At 42.0% G+C, this 7,709-nt stretch overlaps 1 protein-coding gene across 3 annotated transcripts in view; it reads right to left on the reverse strand.

Annotated features, from left to right (window-relative positions):
* Window positions 1-7,709, reverse strand: part of LOC116847237 (formin-like protein) — a 70,996-nt gene that overhangs the window by 41,390 nt on the left and 21,897 nt on the right. The window lies entirely within an intron of this gene.

The raw sequence follows: 7,709 nt of genomic DNA on the forward strand, positions 1-7,709 counted from the left end.
TCTCTCTCTCTCTCTCTCTCTCTCTCTCTCTCTCTCTCTCTCTCTCTCTCTTGTAACTTTGGCTGCCTTTGTCTCCGGAGCAACGATGCTCGACTCTCAGATATTCACGAACTCCCCTTTTGAGATCCAATATGTCGGCTGCCACATGAATTTCCGTCGATGGTGCTAAAGCTTAACTGACAATTTGGATTGCCAAAGATACACAAAAAAATATCAGTTCGTGTAGCAAAGTAGGAGGCACGAAAAACCGGACGAAAACCCGATGACGAGGAACGATGTTTCTCTGTTGTCGCGACTGAAAACATTTCTCGGAGCACACGGCTGAAAGTTTAATTAGGACAATTGAAGGCAACTGACTGAATATAATTCTCTTATTTTCTTGAGAGATTTTCTTGTACCTACGACTGAGTTTTTGTTTAGCTCCCGGATGACAGAAGATTAGTTACACAAACCGGATTTGTTTTTCTTGCATGATAAGATAAAGAAGGTATAACAATTATCGAGGATTAGATAGGTAAATAAATGTAACTCAAAAGGCACGAGATACATGCGCACAGAAAAGTATCCATCGTTAAATTTAGTTTCTTCCCTCTAAGTAATTCTTTCTTTTAAGTAAGATAAAATTAACAAAGAATATTCTTTCTTGATAACAGTCTTTAAATATACTATCACCAATTTTAAGAAAATTCATTATTATATGTTATCTGTTCTCTTTACAAGAATATTATAAAACTTTATCGGGGAAAAGGATTGTATGTAGCAAGTAAATCGAATTGTTTCAATTATATATTTTTGATGGAAATGTTAAACTTATTAGGATTCAGAATGTATTTTGAATAAACTTTATGCTTGTGATGAATTTATGATAGATCCACGCATATAAATTACTCGAAACAAGTAACATTTACTCGAATGCAGTTATGCACTTTTCTATGTGCACTTCATTTCAGTTTTATCTGATTATTGGCGATACAACCGATTTCGCAAACGCAATTAATTTAATAAGAGTACCGTCGTGGTCGTCACAGTATCTAACGTGTGTTAAGTCACGATAATTAATTTTGCATATCCTCAGCATTTCTAAGACGAAGAATATTCCACTTCTGACGTTACAAACGCACCGATCGGCTTGACTGCCGTCTCATGGAAACCGCGATCTCGATGTTAGACTCGACGGAAAGTCGGAAACGCGCGTCTCGCGAAACACGCAGTGCAGCCTCGCTCGGCGGCTGCAAATTACGCCAGAACCATCCGGCGAGTTGTGACTGCATTTTCCAATCCATCGGCTGACATCCCGAGCGTCCGCGTGGTTCTTTTTGCGACAACCCGCGCGGCGATATACGTGCGCGAAACGAAGCAACTCGCGTTATTTCATATCATATCGCGTCCTCGCACCCGGCCGGCGGCGTCACTTTTCACTTGACTCGGGAATTTCAGCGGAAATTTCGCAGGCCACGGCGGAAGCCTTCGCGTTTCTCGGAGTACCCGCGTAGAAAATTTCTTAGAATCTAATTGGGATCTAGCCCGACTTCTCCAAAATAATTATGGGTTCTGGTTAAGTAATGTAATACTTCGTAGGTTACTAGGTTAGAGTCACTAATGGTTGGTAGTGTAAAAAAATAACATTTCTGCTTCGATTCTGTACAGATAATTCATATTTGGAACAAAAATGGCATTGCCAATTGGTATTATTATATGTGTATCTGGGATAACCAATTTTGAGGTAAATTTAAACGTTCCGATCAGAATCTACGCTCTGCATCGGGGAAAATCATGCGGGAAATTCTATGCGGTTAGCTGCCGACGAGAGGCGGCGTTCTTTTGAAACGCTCGCGTTTTTGCGCCAAGAGTTCTCCCCTTTCTCCCCATCTCTCTTTCACCTTGCAAGAAAAGCTACGTCGGATTATCGCGAGACGCGCAACGGCATTTTTAACGCGGAATCGTCGAACCGGCCTCAAGGTGGGGAGCCACGAGAGCACGGAAAATCGCGCTCCACGGCGCCTTAACGAAATAATTACCCGCATCGGGCGAATCGACGAGCGGCGGCAGTGAACGGCCCGAAGCGACCCGAAGAGGTTGCAACACGCGGGAGAGAGACCGCGATCTCCAATTACGGAAATTCCCGCGCAGTTTTTGCGCTTTCGCGAGAGGCGCTTATGTAAACGAGCGCTGGGATATTACCTCATCGAGTCCCAGTCGTCGTCGTCGTCGTCGTCGTGATCGTGACTTCCAAGTCTTCGCGAAGTCCGGATACGGATTCGCGCGGCGCGACACGTGCGATCAACCACGTGCGACGGACGAGGGATTCCGTCGTGCGAAGACGAGTCCTCGACGAGATAGTCTCTCTCTCTCTCTCAAGAGAGAGATTACAACTTATAACGCCGCTTTCACTCGCATGAATAATTCAACGGGGTAAGGGAAACGCCGCGTAACGTCGTGATGCATTTCATTAGAGTCGATTTCTTGCCCGGGGTTATTTTTGTAACAACCTCGGGAGATAATTACCGTTCACGTCGGACAGTGAGGCTCAAGCTAGGAACACACGATGCACGATTTCATGCATGCCGACACGGGCAGCTCAGAGTTCAACGCATAGATCCTCCAATGCGCGATAGCGATTCATGCAGTGAACTGAATTGTCGCTCAACGTGCACCGTGTGATTCGCGATTTATCGAGATTCGATAGACTCGCGATTCCTCGGCGCAAGTACTGATGCACTTCAGCGCGCGCGTCCCCCGTTTTCGTCATAGAAGACGTTGCACGTTCGTCCCGTCAATCGGGACGTTATCGTTTCCAGAAACGTGCGCTTCGGTATTATCTCGGCTCATCGTCGTTTATCAAGAAAGTACAATTTCCGGAACACTATTTCACACGTGGTTCAAATGCCGCACGAATGAGTCATTGAATCTGCATTATCCGCGAAAAATAACTATGATTGTTCGCAACCGCAAGAACAAATCGATATGACCGAGAAACGTCGCTCGCTCGCGTCGTTGTGCGTTTTCTTGAATCGATTTGCAAGTGTGCAGGGAATGTGGGAATGTTTCAATTAAGCTGAAAAGAGGATTTTGTCGTTGAAATGAAAATTTGTCACACCAGACCATAATTTGATTAAAATAGGATCGACCAAATGTTCGATTTAATTGACGTGTGTTTCACTTTCTCGATAATACATCTACTTGAGACAAGTAAAAAAAGCATGCAATACCAAGAGAATATTTTAATTCCCAATTAGTAACCAGATTGTATGTGCCAAAAGGTAATACAAAAATAATTTCTACAGTGCGACTGCATTGCACGTTACAGCAGACTCGCTGAACGTTTTGTTTTAAACAGAAGCAGAGCTTCACTTATAATTTTCTTCGAGATTTTTCGAGCTATGACTACTATGTTATCTGTCTCGTCAAAGTCAATATTCTTAAGTAACGATGATCAGAGGAGGGAGTTTTTACATTCGCTCGCGTTAGCAGCATTTCTTCAGAGCTCGACAGGTGGAAAATTCACAGCAGAAAGCGTAAATGACGATTTGTGTGTTGCCCTCTAATTGCAAATTAAAATAAGCAAACTGAGCGCAACTGCTCGTTAAACTGCAACGTAACGAATTAATGAGGCGCTCGCGTGACGCATACACGCAGCGGGACATTTCTATTTCGTCTAGAGTACACGAGTACGCAAAGTGCGATTTTCCGAACATTCAAGAGAATTAATGAAGCGAATGAATTCAAGGGAAATGAGCAATTTAATGAAAATAATTTCAATAAATTTGTTGTCACACGAATATTAAAATTATTATTATTGTGTGATGCGAATTTAATAATTTTAATTCGACATATTTGCTTCCTAAATTCAATTGAAACAATTGTAAAGTTTTCAATTGTCTTACGTCGTGATAATCACGAAAGTCTATCTGGGTATTATATTTCTCTCTCTCTCTCTCTCTCTCTGCGTAATTTCTTTCCCTCCCGTGATGTCGAGTTCTTCTTTTTCCCCTTCTATCTATAGTCAGCGCGGTTATTGACGTTAACTACACACAACTCTGATTTATCGACGGATTCCCGACTTGAGAAGCACTGGTCGAAGTCGCTCTCTATATTTAGAACGCGCCGGTTTTATCTTTTCCCGTATGGATATTTTCAGGCCGGCGCGGCGGTCCTTGGACGTCATTGTTCAGCTTCAGAGAGCCCGAGAAAGCCCCTCCGATGTAACACGATGTTTTCGCTCTCTCTTCCCCTTACCCATCTTTCTTTCCTTGTTCAGGAAAAAAGGATATCCGTTTGCTGCCTTGCACACCAATCATCGCGCTTCCTATTCTTCGAATACCCGTTTAGCGTTTTCTGTATCTTTCGATTTCAACAACGTCAACTACACAATGAGATTCGTTATTTCGAATTTTACTAGGACTTTCTTCACGGATTTAGAATCGCACGTAATTAACACGCTAATTGCCGCGTTGATCCACGTTGATTGTGATCGAATCTTAATTGATGATTGAATTATCAAAGCTTGTTAGCTTTTTATTGACTGATTTATCAAATTCAATTTATTATATTTCATATGTAACTCAATAAGACGTTGGTAATGCATTATGCAACAATTATGAACATACATGAGAAAAAAATATTTGAAAATTTATTTGTGGGAAATTTTGTTTCTCACAGAAATAAATTTTATTTCACAGGAATATAAACTTTATTCTGCAGAAATAATATAATATTCCATATGTAGATTTTTCAAGTATTTTTTTTCGCTACAGCATCTATCTGTACTGAGAGAACCTTATAAAAATTTCATAGAATCTTATAAAAATTGCTGTAGAATTTTAGATCGACATTTCGCAGTAACTCTATCCTTCCATTAATAATATGTTAATAATTTTTTAAATGAGCTATTAAAAATTTTCTATGTTTCCAATGAAAGTTATTATGTTAAAGTTATGTTTCTTAGCAAGATAGAACTCACTGATACGTTTATACGAGTTTATGTCTGCACTACTAGAAATATAATAAAATTGAAAAGAATGAAGGAGGAACAATTATATTCTCCCCATGTAATGTCACGCAATTCAACGTGTTCACTGCCACGTTTTGATATCGCTGCAACGGTTTGGTAACGTTTGTACAATATTTTTCGTAATATTTGTATAGAGACATTAATTACATCAGTGCGACGTACAGATCCCACAGAGAATTTTTCGCTCCACGTGCTTGTCTCGTGTTCTTAAACCATATCCGTTAGATTCCCCTCGCTCGCCACTCTTTTTCCCGATAGCTACCCTCATCAGGCGCTCATGGAAAAAAAAAGGAAAAGAAATTGTCCTCCGGCCGGTTCCACCGGGAGCGCGGGATATTTCGGTCTCACGAACGAATGGAGATAAAACAAAAACGCAAGGAACGTGATTGGATGCAGAAGTGGATGCGCCAAGGCGCATCCTCTCCAAGTTTCTCCGCTCCATCGAATATTCATTTCCGCCGAATTCACGTACCTTACAGCCACGACTAATAATACCCTTGCAATAGTAAAAACGTTCCGACTCGATCAATTCGCCTCTCAACGCGTACTGCTCTTCTCTCTTTCCTACATTCTTTTCCTTCAAAATGGGCGGGAATGCGATTTCGAAGAGATTCACGGAGTTAACGGAGGAAATAAATTTTCCCGGCCAATCGTCAGTCTGTAAACCGGACATCTTGATTTTACCCTCATTGGGGCTTCGCCGAAGACACCTTTCGTGCGTAATTCGTGCCAAGCAAACGCATTCTTTTGCCGGTAGCCGACGATTTATCACCCGCCACTAGCGATCGTCTCAAAGCCCGCCGTTCATCGCCATTCCGACGATGCGGTGTGCAAATAGCAACTTTATTAAAGACGCATCAATAATGCAAAACGCGCTCTCAAGAGTCGGAGAGGAGAGGCTCAGAGCGCCGAGGCGCCGCGACGAACGAGCGTAGGAAATAAATATGCAACGAGAATAACCTTAGCGTGTTACACGACACATTCTCTCACGCTGACCGCTATTAAAACAGAAAGAAACGAATCGCCGAGTCGGCCTCTACCGCCTCCCGAGTAAACCTGTTGCCGAAAAATTTGTGAAAAAAATCGGGAAGAAATTCAGATTGAGGAGGTCGCTTTGAACTAGAACGCGTTCCTCTTAATTGAGACGTTCACGATCCAAATTGGAAAGAAAATTAATTTCTTGCATCTTTAAATAAATTGATATTTACACTTCTTTTGCAGTTGATTTTCTGAGAATAAAATTAATAAAAGATGAAAGAATTATAGGACGAGATCAATTTGATCAAGATCTACGAAATTGATAATTCTCAAGGTCGAGTTATCGACGTCGAGAGTACGGCCGTAAACATTCGTTAGGGTTAATCAAAATCTAAGCAAGTCTTGGTGCCTCTAATGCTACTTTCAGAAAAGAACAGGGGATTGGTCGAACTTCTATTACTATTCATTAACGTGCACGGGAAACCGCTCTCGTGATCCCGTAGTGAGTGGCGCGTCTTCGTTATCGCGATATCATTGCCTCGGCTCCAGAGTGCGAGAACTTCGTTGGGACAGTTGGCCATACCAGTTGGCGTAGCTCCAGGACTCATTGTCGCGGTCCAAGAGGAGCTTTACAGGAGAGTGGGCGTCGACGGCCGGAAAGCGGAGAGACAGAGGAAGATACAGACAGACAGGGAGATAGAGAAAGAACAGTCTATATCTCGCGTTGCGGCCGAGGATGCGATCCTCTCACTCTCGCGCGTAAGGTGGTCCACCTTAGGGGGAAGATCGCGCGCGGCTTCGCCGGCAGGTACACGTATATCTCTCCTATAAACCGGTGAAGCCTATGCCCGACCACGACGGTCCTTCCTCAAGAATGCGACGGGATTCGGGTCGTGCGTGAATTTTACAGCTTTGAAGCGCGCGATCTCGGCTTCAACCGAGGAAGTGCAGCGCGAGTTCGCCGCCGAATTCAGATAAGGCGAGAGATTCGCAGCGGGAATATAAGGTGAGTCTAGTTCGATCGCGAAATCTATTATTTTTTCAATTAAGAAAGACATTACATACGATATCGTAATATCACGACACGATGAAATAACGAAATGCCTAGCAGGTCCACGATGTTATTTAATTGGTAGAAGCGTACAAATTTTGAGAACAATGATGATATATTATAATTATTGTATTGTGTGTGCATCATATATTATAAATTACTGTATCATACATTGAAAAAAAGAAAATTTATGCGAGATATAAAATTTATTCGCAGAGATAAAGAATTTGTTTCAGAAACAAGCTTTATTTCGCAGAAATAAACTTTATATCTCGCAAGTAGGTTTTCAAGTATTTTTCCTTAGTGTAACTATAGTCAAGAAGCTATTTTTGTAATTATTACTGTTTGTAATTATTACAGTGTGTGTGTCACTATTACTAATGCCTTCACAAGTGTATTGCTACTGTTGCTTTTTTGTTAGAACAGTAATGTCCGTTTTTGCCAACGTCAATTAAACCTTGATCTTAGTTTAAGTTTTCGTCTGGAGAGAGTTTAAACTCAAGTTAAGATCCAATCGACGTTCGTGGAAACAAGTGTAAGACACGCAGTTGGCTAGAATGACTATAATTTGGCGCAAGGCTAATTAATTTTTCGTCTCAGCGCACGAGGGCCGAATCTACACGAGGAATGTTGTTGAGAACATTTTAATTACCCCCCCCCCCCCCCCCC

The sequence above is a fragment of the Odontomachus brunneus genome, unplaced genomic scaffold, assembly GCF_010583005.1.
Source record: "Odontomachus brunneus isolate Ranch 3 - 2012 unplaced genomic scaffold, Obru_v1 Obru_scaffold_004, whole genome shotgun sequence".
Taxonomy (NCBI): Eukaryota; Metazoa; Arthropoda; class Insecta; order Hymenoptera; family Formicidae; genus Odontomachus; species Odontomachus brunneus.